Source organism: Protopterus annectens, chromosome 8.part0 (assembly GCF_019279795.1).
Source record: "Protopterus annectens isolate FY-2018-M chromosome 8.part0, PAN1.0, whole genome shotgun sequence".
Taxonomy (NCBI): domain Eukaryota; kingdom Metazoa; phylum Chordata; order Ceratodontiformes; family Protopteridae; genus Protopterus; species Protopterus annectens.
Window position 1 is genome coordinate 574437210 of NC_056741.1, and position 14137 is coordinate 574451346.

The 14137-nt window shown below is 36.1% G+C and overlaps 1 protein-coding gene across 2 annotated transcripts in view; it reads right to left on the minus strand.

Annotated features, from left to right (window-relative positions):
- Positions 1-14137, minus strand: part of EFNA4 (ephrin A4) — an 864452-nt gene that overhangs the window by 91464 nt on the left and 758851 nt on the right. The window lies entirely within an intron of this gene.

Consider the following 14137-nt stretch of genomic DNA (forward strand, 5'->3'; position numbering starts at 1 on the left):
AACAGACTATGCAAACTGGTTTGTTATCAGTTATTCATTACATTGTGAATCAACAGTTACCGTCTTGGGAGAGGATGCTAAAAATAAGGCACAGATACGAAATGAGTACATCTGATTAGTGTTTACACAGTTTATCTTCTTGGGATGAAAGCAGAGAATAAATCCATCTCTTTTCTATTTAATGGCAAGGCAGAGGGCCACTTTGAGAAGTTAAGGCACATATGTATGGGACTGAGAGATTAGTAACCAGGGAAGAGGTACAAGATTCTCTGAAACAATAAGACACAGTCTAAAGGAGTTGTTTCTCAATGTGTTAACAGTTGGAAGTGGTGCTTGGTGTACCAATGGCAGACTTTTTTTTGCACACATTGAGAGGTTGGTAGTAGTAACACCCAAAAATAAAGGTGGGCATCAAAACTAATCATGGGCTTATTTATTCTCACTTCTAACAGAGGAAGGTCATGTCAGGTTGGTTGGAACTACTTACTGAAAGCTGATTCTCTGGCCAGTGGATGAGAGATTGGCTTCACAGACAGATATCTTGTCAGTTCGGTCTAATGAAGCTGTGTCAAGTGGGTTACAGGTTCATACGTGAATACTAGGCTAACTGCACTGAAGGGCCATTGTAAGCCTAGTCAATAATCCAAGGTCAGAATCAAACCCTGTACATTGTGCCTATTAGGTGAAGACCTTCCATTAAGGCAAACCCACCTAATCTCTGAAGTACTTATACTCTTACTGGGATTACCCTAACCAGGAGACGCACAGAAAGATCTGAAGGTAACTATTACCTTCAAGAAGAATCATAACACGCAATGCAGAACTGCAGTGAACATCAGTAGGAGCCAGGGTGCACAGAGAAGTGTATTTCACAGATTGAGGTCAAACTACATATGGACTAATGCATGCAGTTCTAGAGACCACAATGATATACACTGAAATGAATCTGGTAGAAAGCTGTAACAAAGACCTCCTAAAATAATGAAGAAACTAGGAGATGATGAAAAAAAGAGAAATGAGAATGATTTGATGCACTGCATTATACAGGGACAAGTAAGATACAGCTGAAGAAACATCTCAGGGGATAGGAGATGCGAGTAGCAGCTGAAATGGAGATATTGCCAGTGAAAAAGCATTGCCTCATCTAACATGAAAAGTCAGAGGCAGTATAAATCATTAGAGAAATTCAGATCTGTCTGGACTAGAACAAGGAAATGGTGGGTCAAGGGCAGGCAAAGAACAGCTGCAACACAAAGACAGACTAAACAGACCACAAGTTTTGAACAGTTAGTATCCTTACACATTCATCTGTATGAAATCAGTTCTGAGGGGAATCCCAACAGCCATCGGAATTCAGCAGCTACTATACCACCACAGAAGTTCAAGAAGGTAACAGCAGCCACAGCAAATGGTGAGAGACACAAGACCTGGTCAACCATAACAGGAGTGGCAGGCTTTCTAAAATGAAAGATCAGTCAACTACCTTGTGGCCACTGAAGCATAGCTTTAGTGGTTATCTGAAGCTAGTGAAAAAGGGAGAACAGCTAATCTAAGCAAATGCACACTTGTTTGTATGAATGCCTTTAAATCTAGGTGGTTTGAAAAGGATGAACACAACCTGATTTTATAGAACTTTCAAAGTTTGACAAACAGCCCATGATATCAGAACTTAAGAGATTTATGCAGCAAGAGACATCTGCTATCAAAGATACAAGACATCCAGCTGTCTTAAAGTACTGGCTTTTGAGAAACCCAAATGTTCTGATTTCACAGTTTCAGATGTTTAATCCCATGTCATGTATTAAACAGAGTGGTCCATTTCCATGAGATATAATGCTTAAAGATTTATATACCTGTGGAAGATAAGGGCTGACATGATTAAAAAGTCAGCATAAACCAAGCTGGTAGTAAGGTGAACATTGCTGGAACCATGACGACAGCCCAAAAGGCTCAGGCTTGATAAGCAGAACAGAGTCCCTAAGGAGTGAGTTGGAGATAAGAATGACTGACATTTTACTGACTCGCTTGTTATGGGTTGGGGGATTTATTTCCAGCTTCTGGCTTTGTTTACAGTTTGCTATAGAGACTAAAAAAATGCACAAACGGATAGTTTATAGTCATGTTCCACATAGCATCATTGCATGCTGGATATCAGCTGAATCGAAGATGGGCAAAAACAGGCAAACCAAAATAAAATCCATTCTACCCATGGATGGTAGCTCTCAGCAGCTGGTACCATGTCTATGGCCAGAGAAGGGAGGCAGCAAACAAGTCAGAAAACTAAGGAAGGAGATTGGTGACGGAGTAGGCCAAAAAAGTCAGTATAAGCTAATTTATTATACCTTCTCTCACACCCTTGGACCCAATGGAAAAGCGAGCTGGTAACATCCCAAAAGTACTGAATGCCATGCTTGTTTATCACTCTCGATTCTATATCTCTACCATACCTGGTGAACACTACTCTGGCTCTCTACCAAATCTATATGATGATAGGAAGCCACAGACTTCTTCCTATGAGTTACCTTTCCTCTTCCTCATAATATACGCACTTGGAACCAACATTATTTTTGTATAGAACATACTTTCAAAATCTCGCTAACAATACTGTAAATACCTCTACAGAGCTCCAGCTGCCATAAGCTAGTTGCCCTCCACATCTTATACAAACAAGAATACACCGCTTTGTTCCTTTTCTCTGAATGCCTGAACTTCTGTTCTACATTTACCAACCTAACAATTTTTGAAATTACCTGTACACTTTTTTTCTTCCTCCCTTTATGACATCTTTGCTCCATTTACTTCTGGGTAGTCTGCAACTGTAGTTACCCCTGTAGCATTAATGGACACAAATGCTTACAATCACACAGAAGAGTGTTCCCAATGCAATCTGCTAGGATATCCATTTGTTGTCATTTCTTTATAAGGAACTATTCCCTCTCCCATTTTTTATGTTCTTTCTAGGCAGTTTCTCATACAAATCAACTACTAGACCAAGCCTTGCATATTCCTAACTAATGGAGAGGCTAAAACAAAATGAAGCTACATACCCAAATGACTTGATAGGTAGACCACAAAGAAATAAGACCTGTTTGTTGAGACCTGAATAAATAAAAACTTGCAGGAATCTAAATGCATAAAATTAATATATCAAGCTGACAGAACAGTTTGCAGTAGTAGTAGTGTCATTTATATCAGGCACATGCAAGCAGATGAAAAGTTTATCAGCAAACCTTTTTATTTTAAATTATAACTGCAATCACACAAACCAATTATATTTTAATTTCTATCCATACTGTCTTGTTTTTCACAAAAATCTCACCTCTTCCCTTCATATCTACTGAGGCATACTCATAATTCTTTAAATGTCTCCTTTACTCTCTAAATAATATACATATATATATATATATGTATATATATATATATATATATATATATATATATATATATATATATATATATATATATATATATATATATATATATACACACACACACACACACACACACACACACACACACACACACACACACACACACAGGCATAAAACTGAGTGTGTCATGAAATATCGTACATTCGCAACAGCGAAAGTACAATGTAAAGTGATCAAAAATATGAAAACCTAAATTAATTTTTTTTTGCAAGGAGGCAAACCTCCCTGCACCCCCACACCCCCTGCTAATTATATATCTAACTATGAGATCACACAACAGTGGGCAATAGGTAAATTTTCTTACCCCACTGAAATGTGATCCCACACAAAAGCCTGCTGGTAAAAAGTCCATTAGAAAGACAATTTGCTCATATAAACTTATATATATATATATATATATATATATATATATATATATATTTTTTTTTTTTTTTTTTTTTTTTACATGAGTAAAAGCATTCACTTGTATGAGCATTTGCTCTTTCAAACTGTAGCCATATATGTTTCAATCATGCTACACTTGAACACCTATCTTTCGGCATCTTTTTTCTTGATAATTATTTCTTGTTCCTTTCCTTCCCCATCTCCTATATTATACAACTGCCTGTACATACATAATGGAAGAACCCAGATAAAATGACCCTTTGCATGCCAACATGTACAGCTTGGACTACATTCCTATATAAATTGTCTTTTTTCCGTGTAAAGATTTTGTGTTCTGTTACTGAAATCCCCTCTCATACAGTCCTTGGATTTACATATGTTACATCTTATAAGCTGCTTTCTGCATCTGATAACACGTCTATTAATTACATAACATTAAATGACAGTTTTCCTTCATTTATTCTAATAAAACTCTTCACCTCGTCTCCCCATTACATATCTCTCACAATTTTAGAATTTTTCTAAAATCGACGGGTGGGGTATATCTCATTGCACAGCACATATTTTGCATGTATGTTCAAATAAAGAAAAAACCTCCACAAGGATGCTGCTGTTATAGGAAAGATCTTTATTAAAACAAATTAAAATCCAGAAGCCAGATAAAAGATGTTAGCGCTTTCGGGTGTTACCCTTCCTCAGACAAATTGTAATTATCCTAGGACCATATTTAAAACAAATCTAAACCAATCAAAATCAATAAAAAACCCGCCTATTTCTAAGGGCGGGTTTCATAGGTACAACATCATTAAGACCCGGCCATTTATGAGCCATAAATTCAATGATCCACCTAGACTCAGCAAGTTCTGTTTGCAGTTTTATATCGCCCCCTCTCTTATTCAATGTGACATTAGCAATAGCCCTGAATGTAAAAGCATGTGTAGGAAAGTCACTGATATGCCTGAATAAGGCATTGTGAATATCACCATTTCTAATGGCTGATAAGTGTTGTAACAGTCTCACTTTGAACATGTTGTTAGTCTTGCCCACATAGAAACATGGGCAAGAACCACACTCAGCCATGTACACAACGTTCTTCGTCCTACAAGTTGCCCTAGCTTTCAATTCTGACGTCCTACCTGTGATGTGGTGCTTAAACACCGTATCTCTATTAATATGGGGACAAGCTTTACAAGCTCCACAAGGTGCACTACCTACTTGTTTAAAGAAGGCCCTTTGAGGCATGGTGCGTTCCCTACACAAGAGGTCTTTTAAACTTTTATTTTTCCTAAATCCAAAAACAGGCGCCAGACCTACAACATCTTTGACCTTATCATCACTGATGAGGACATTCCAGTTACTTTTGACTATGTTGGTAATATCATGTATATTGCTACTATAAGTAAAAGTCATTTTAAGGGGATTTCCTTCTGTCCTACCCACTTTCACCACCGATTTACTTGAATGTAGCCATGGTTTGTATTCAGTGTTCCTTTTAGCCTTACTAATGGAGATGGTCCTGTCCACCATCTGTCCCTGGTATCCCCTATCATGTAGGAGGCTTTTTAACTTGTTAGTTTCCCCCTCAAAACTAGGTTCATCAGTGCAGATCCTTGATAGTCTGCTTACCTGTCCCTTGATGACTCCAGGGAAGGTATAGCGGGGATGCATGCTGTCAAAAGTTAACAGCGTGTTCTTCCAGCATTCTTTCCTAAACAAACCTGTGGAGAATCCAGTATCGGTTTGTGTAATAAGGACATCCAAAAAATCTATCCTGTCCCGAGAGGCTACCTTTGTGAACCTAAAGAATGAAGTGGTGGAGTTAAGATATTCCACAAAGCAATCCATTGACTCATCATCCCCTGTCCACAGGATAAAAACATCATCCACATAACGTCTGTACAGCCTGACAAGTGGCCACCATTGTGGATGATTGTAGATATAATGATCCTCCCAATATGAGAGAACAAGGTTGGCATAGGTGTTAGCACAGGGTGTGCCCATCGCTACACCCTGTGCTTGTTGGTATAACTGGTCTGGGCCCAAAAAAACATTATGCTCAAGTACTAAACGTAGCAAGACGGTAATCAGTTCTATCTTAGAGTGCTCAACCTCTTTTGTTTGTAAAATTTCAGCTATAGCTTTAATTCCATAATCATTATTAATGACCGTGAAAAGGCTGGCCACATCCAGGGTCACCATAAGATAAGAGTCATCATTGGCCCCTTTTTCTACCTCACCTAGTGCTCTCAAAAAGCCACCTGTATCTGATAAAATATTGTCAATGCCATCCACTACAGGTCGTAAAACAGTTTCCAACCAGATCGAGGCATTTTCCGTAACCCATTTTCTGCCAGATACTATGGGTCTAATGGGTGGGTCATTCAGGGACTTGTGTATTTTGGGAAGGCCCTTGAAAACAGGGGTCACCACGTCATCTATCCTAAGGAAGTTGTATAAATCCTCAGTAACAACTCCCCTTTGTAAAAGTTGTTTCAGGCACAGATGAACCCTATCTATAATAAGCTTAACCTTGAGTGGATTGATGGATATGTAGGTCTCCCCATCGGACAGGAGAGATTTCAATTTATCAAGATAAAAACTGGTGTCCATGACCACGGTGGCCCCCCCTTTATCTGCCATCTTAATAGTTATATTACTATTATTGCACAAATCATACAGAGCTTGTTTCTGTGTAGGGGTCAAATTATAGTATTTATGTGAAAAACCACTGTGAAAATATGCCATTAAATCTCTTTCACAGGCATTAATAAAAAGGCTCATAGAAGCAGTGAAAGTGGGAACAAAGACACTGGGTTGTCTCAAAGTAGCCCTACTAAAATTGTTAGATCCAAACATACTTCGTAGGGCTGCAGTCCTACAAAACATCATAACATCCATGATAACTTCATGAAAAACACTTTCTTTACTAGGCACAAAAGACAATCCCTTGTTCAGTACATGGAGTTCATGTGGACTTAAAACATAGCTAGATATATTATAGACAATATTATTAATGTCATTAGTCAGTCTAAGTACCTCTTCTTGTTCTGTGTGTCCCTGCTCTCGCTCCGAGAGCGTTTCCAAGGTCCCTTCTTTTTGACAGGAACGGGCAGGTTGTTCAGAAAATTTTGTTGTGAAAACATATCCTTAGGTCTAGCCCCTAACCTCGACGCTGTTGCTGTTCCACTCCCCTGACTGACATCCTCATGGGCCCCACTATGAGAAAGGCAGTGGTCAGCTGCATCATGCGGTCTGGGTGAAGAACCATCCACCGAATGCATAGAGGCACTCGGTACATCAGGAGTCCCAATGGAAGCGGCCGGAGGAGAAGAGACCGCCACTGTACCAGCTGCATCATGCAGTCTGGGTGAAGAACCATCCACCGAATGCATGGAGGCACTTGGTACATCAGGAGTCCCAATGGAAGCAGCCAGAGGAGAGGAGAGGAGACCGCCACTGTGGGGGGAATCACGGCAGAGAATAGAGTATCAACGTCCATTGGTAAGTCCTTCCTAGGACTCTGGCATCGCTGTAGTGTCATGGTACGACAGGAAGAAGGCACGGCAGCAGAGCCATGGACGTCATCCTTCATCGACACGCCTCGCCTCGGGCTATGAAGTCGCTCTGATGACAAAGCCGTGGTGCTTGACCGCGGCGCTCTGCTCAATGGCTCAGCCATCCTGGCTGAAGCGGAAGTATTTCGCTGCGGGTATTGTGCCTGCTGCAAAGTCTCTGTGTCTATGTCAATCCTCCTACGATCCAACCCAGGTTTCGCCCAAACAAAAATGTTCCCTCTGGCAAAATCATCGTAATCTCTCCTAAGTTGGTAATTTTGGTGTTTCTTAGCTTGTTTTCATTTTCAGACATGGATTGGTAAGTCTCTTTTAAACGTTTGGAGTGGATAGGTCCTGCAAAATCAGTCTCCAGTTGGTGGCACATTTCCTGAACCTCGTCCATTAGAAAGACAATTTGCTCATATAAACTTATATATATATATATATATATATATATATATATATATATATATATATATATATTTTTTTTTTTTTTTTTTACATGAGTAAAAGCATTCACTTGTATGAGCATTTGCTCTTTCAAACTGTAGCCATATATGTTTCAATCATGCTACACTTGAACACCTATCTTTCGGCATCTTTTTTCTTGATAATTATTTCTTGTTCCTTTCCTTCCCCATCTCCTATATTATACAACTGCCTGTACATACATAATGGAAGAACCCAGATAAAATGACCCTTTGCATGCCAACATGTACAGCTTGGACTGCATTCCTATATAAATTGTCTTTTTTCCGTGTAAAGATTTTGTGTTCTGTTACTGAAATCCCCTCTCATACAGTCCTTGGATTTACATATGTTACATCTTATAAGCTGCTTTCTGCATCTGATAACACGTCTATTAATTACATAACATTAAATGACAGTTTTCCTTCATTTATTCTAATAAAACTCTTCACCTCGTCTCCCCATTACATATCTCTCACAATTTTAGAATTTTTCTAAAATCGACGGGTGGGGTATATCTCATTGCACAGCACATATTTTGCATGTATGAGGTCTTGGATTCAATCCTCAGCATCTCCAAACACTTATGAACATTTTCATTTTCCATCTCCAAAGCCTGAAGACAATTGTCTTACTTTGTCTCATAAATAAAATGTGTCCAATTTTGCTCAACCAACAGTCAGACGACAGCACAAAAAGCCAGTTCACTGTTTTCATTTCTTCTCCAATTTAACCTGTTCTAGAAAAAAAACAAGTTATTTTAGCTCATTCAAATGTCACATCACAAAAGGAATTTTAGCTTGTATAAAATGGTTGCTCTTACATATTCTATCAGCAAACTAACTTGCCTTAAAACATTAACTCATAAAAATTATCCATCTGTTGTGATGGGGGATAACTTCATCCCGGGGTCTATATTAGTCTGCCAAAATCGCACTGCAGCAAACACCTAATAATTGACCATCATACAGTGAAATTCATTTCAGCGATTCGCTGAATTTACCGAGAGAAAGGAAATACTTGCCATACAGCACAACTTTGCCCTTTTCTCCACTGTAATGCAATCTCAGAGCTGATATATATAGTTGGGGGGTTTGAGGATGAAGCCCCCCCACCTGGGTGGGTTTGGTTTGCTTAGCTGTTGGTCCATTGTGCTGCAGTTGGTATTTCCTTGCCATCAGTAAATTCAGTGAATCGCTGAAATGATTTTCACTGAATTAGGGTTGATGAATATGTGTTCGCTGCAATGCGATTTCGGCACTCTAATATAGACCCTCCTCCCATATGCTACAGTATTAACCCATTCCAAAGAAGGGGATCAATTCCTCCCTCATATTCCAGTCTCCAAAGATTCATTCTTTGTGCTAAAATAGTTTGTTGAAGGTTCATGCATAGTATTTGAGAAGTATTTTAAAGCCACTCAGTTATGTGACCCTTTCTATACTTCTTCTTCATAGGTTGGTACTAGGCTATCAGCCCTAGGGCCTATACAAGCCTAGCCATATCAATTCCCTGGCTATTTCTTCCCAGGTCCCCTGTCTAGCAGGGTGACTGACATGATCCCCAGGGTGAATTTCCTATCTCCCATCCAATAGTCAAGGCTCCTTTTGAAGAGGGCCAAAGAGGCGCTCAGCTTGACATGTATGGGCAGTCTATTCCAGAGTATGGGGAGTCTCTGGTTCAGGAACCTATCACCCCCAGCATGTTTTGTTCACTGTGATGACCAGATTTAGATCCCTGGAGTGTGTAGCTCTGAGAGATTGGGATTTCTTTAGGTGTAGCATGTCCAACAGCACTGGGTTTGACATGGCCTTGTATGTTAAGCAGAGATCATCTCTGAGTGGGCGATATGCGACAGAACATAGCTGGAGTTTTTCAGCATGGGGCATCTGCTTTAGGCCTGTGATTCTTTTAGTGAGGTATTTCTGTGGCCTTTCCAGTTGTTGCAGATGTCTTGTGAGGTACATACTAAATGGGGCGTTGTACTCTATAATGGGTCTAATGAGTGATGAGTACAGTGGGACAATGACCTCCTTTTTTCTGGATGACAAGCCCTTAGTGATGAGGTGTGCCACATAGAAGGATTTTCTGACCAGAATTTGGCAATATTTTGGTATTGAGATGGGCGCTTTAAGGGGTGAGAGGGGGGTGAAGTTGGCAATGAATCGATCTGCCAGGATATTGGCAATATCCTTGGGATCAGTATATTTAATGCCATTCTGTTGTAGCTCAGAGCAGATCTGAGCATTGCCATTTAGATTCTTGACATAACTACAGAATGCCTTGTGGTTGTCCTTGGAATCTTTGGCAATTTTATTTTCATAACTAGCTTTAGAGGATTTTAAGAGGAATCTCCGCTTCTTACTGAGGCTGGTATGGGAGTTTTTTGCATTCTGGGATTTTCCTCTTTTCTGCAACAGATTCTTCCTTCTATTGTATAGTTTGTTTATGGCAGGGGAACACCAGATTGGGTTCATTTTTTGGTGGAAACCGTCCTGGTTCTGTTTGGATGCATTATTCATGCACGAGTGGATGTGCTCATATAGTGCACTAGTGTAGGATTCAGTGGTCGAACTTCCAGTTCCCGTCTGCATGGGTGTCATGAAGTTTGTCATTTCTGACTTGAGTAGCTTGAAGTTGGCTTTGGAGAAGTTTTTTTATGGAGGGTTCTTTACTTGGGGGTGGGGGTGAGATGTGGACCTGACCAACGAGGGGTCATATATATATGTGTATATATATATATATATATATATATATATATATATATATATATATATATATATATAAATATATATATATATATATATATATATATATGTATATATATATATATATATATATATATATATATATATATATATATATATATATATATATATATATATATATATATATATATATATATATATATATATATATATGTATATATATATATATATATATATATATATATATATATATATATATATATATATATATATATATATGTATATATATATATATATATATATATATATATATATATATATATATATATATATATATATATATATATATATATATATATATATGTATATATATATATATATATATATATATATATATATATATATATATATATATATATATATATATATATATATATATATATATGCATATATATATATATATATATATATATATATATATATATATATATATATATATATATATATATATATATATATATATATATATATATATATATATATATATATATATATATATATATATATATATATATATATATATATATATATATATATATATATATATGTATATATATATGTGTATATATGTATATATATATATATATATGTATATATATATATATATATATATATATATATATATATATATATATATATATGTATATATATATATATATATATATATATATATATATATATATATATATATATATATATATATATATATATATATATATATATGTATATATATATATATATATATATATATATATATATATATATATATATATATATATATATATATATATATATATATATATATATATATATGTATATATATGTATATATATATATATATATATATGTGTATATATATATATATATATATATATATATGTATGTGTATATATATATATATATATATATATATATATGTGTATATATATATATATATATATATATATATGTATGTATATATATATATATATATATATATATATATATATGTATATATATATTTATATGTATATATACTTATATATATATATATATATATATATATATATATATATATATATATATATATATATATATATATATATATATATATATATATATATATATATATATGTATATATATGTATATATACACATATATATATATATATATATATATATATATATATGTATATATATATATATGTATATGTATATATATATATATATATATATATATATGTATGTATATATATATATATATATATACATATACATATATATTCACTATTGGTATTAATATAACTACACTGTCCGCAGTTGCCACATGGTAGTGTATTGGATGCATTTTCTACACTACCATGTGGCAACTGCGGACAGTGTAGTTATATTAATACCAATAGTGAATTTATACATCCGAGTACTAATAAACTTCTACACAAACACAAATTGCCAGAGTCAGAATTTAGTATATCTTGCTAAGTGTTCCCAATGTGATGCTTTCTATATAGGGAAAATGAATAGAAAGCTAAGAGAAAGGATAAGGGACCATTTATATAACATACGTATAGGCTATGTTCACAATGCCTTGGCAAAACATGTTTATACTATGGGGAAATCACATGTTTTTAGTTTTATGGTTCTACAAGTAATAGAGACCACATTGAGGGGTGGTGATATAAATAATTACACGGAAGAATGTGAGCTTAGATGGATAGTACGTCTCAGAGCAGACGTGAATCCTGGAATTAATGATAAGGTGCCCTTAAAACCCATATTAAAGAACAGGAAATTGTCTACGAGGAAATAAAAACATAAATAGGAGAAATATTCTATGAATAAATAATACATTCTACTGTGCCAATTTCTCTAATGGCAAGGTCTTTATTAATGTTAATGATAAGAAATTCTAAAGGTGTTAGTTGTCATGTTCACCAGTACAGGAGTCAATGGAACTGTTATTGTATTGTGCTTAATAGATTGTTATGTTAATTATGATTCACACTAGTGCTGCTACTTTTATTTTTTGTTTCTCATTTATGTATACTGTTTTTATAAATGTTTAAAGGATAGTGTTTAATCAAATAAGAATGTTTTTAGAATTTTAATCACTTTTAGCTTAAAATTATTTATAACAGGTAGGTTAGGGAAATGATGTATTAATTGACTTCACAATTAACCAATGGTAGATGAATAAGTAGTATTTAAATGTGACAGATTTTAGCAGCTTACAAATAAAGTACTGTGAAAAGTATTTTTTCGTATTTTGGAGCATCTATACTACGAGAAGTACCTTTAAGTCTCTTAGCATATCTTTACAGTTGTTGTGCACATATTCCGAATAATAGCAGCGTTTATTGAAGTGACTTTTGCTATCTTGAATAATAGCAGCGTTTATTGAAGTGGTTTTTGCTACATGCCGCTTCTGTGACTGAACAGCTTAGCTCGATATAACATTGAAAGAGCCAGGTGATTACTGTGGCGAACCTCTGGATTGAATATATAGTGTATGAAGTCGATCAGTTTCAGGAGGCATGATCTGCCTTTCACAAACCCGAACTGGGTGGTATCCAGAGTTTGGAGGTTTCCAATGTCTTTGTTTAGGAATTCCATGAAGATACATTCCATGGCCTTGCAGACCAGGCCCGTCACACTAATAGGTCGACAGTTCCCGGGATCAGTGGTGGCTCCCCCTTTTTGAAGTGGGATAACTGTTGCTGTGCGCCATTCAGTGGGCACAAAGCCTGATGCAAGGCTATTATTGAACATGGTGTTTAAGTGGGGAGCCAGTTATGTATGTATGTATGTATATATAGATAAATATATATATATATATATATATATATATATATATATATATATACACACACATATGTGTGTGTGTATATATAAAGCTATGGAAAGGATCATCATGGACCTCATAAATAAAGATATTGGGGACCTACAAACACTGGATCCTACCCAGTTCGGCTTTAAGGGCAGATCCTGCCTCTTAAACCGGTTGATTTCTTTGAAACAGTCACCAAGGCCATTGACGAGGGGAAGGTGGTCCACACAGCCTACCTGGACCTCGCAAAAGCCTTCGATACAATACCCCACTCGGGCATTATAGATAAGCTCACCAGCTTAAATATAAACCCCTATGTCACTAGATGGATTGCAAACTGGCTCAAGGACAGAACCCACATGGTTAGAATTGCTGGAGCCATGTCAGACTCCAAACCAGTTACAAGTGGTGTCCCACAAGGCTCAGTCCTGGGACCTCTCTTGTTCGGTATATATTTCTCGGAGGTACAGGCCAACACAGAAGGACTGTGGCTGACCAAGTTCGCAGATGACTGCAAACTGGGTGCCATAATCGACTCTCCAGCCGACACAAGCATCCTCCAAAAGGGCCTCATAGAAACAGACAACTGGTGCCAGAGCCATGGCCTCAAGCTAAATGCCAAAAAGTGTATAGTCATCCCCTTTGGCAAAAACAAAGTGCCCACAAATTACCACATAGGTGGAAATCCATTAAGTACAGAAGAAGTAATTAGGGACCTGGGGACCC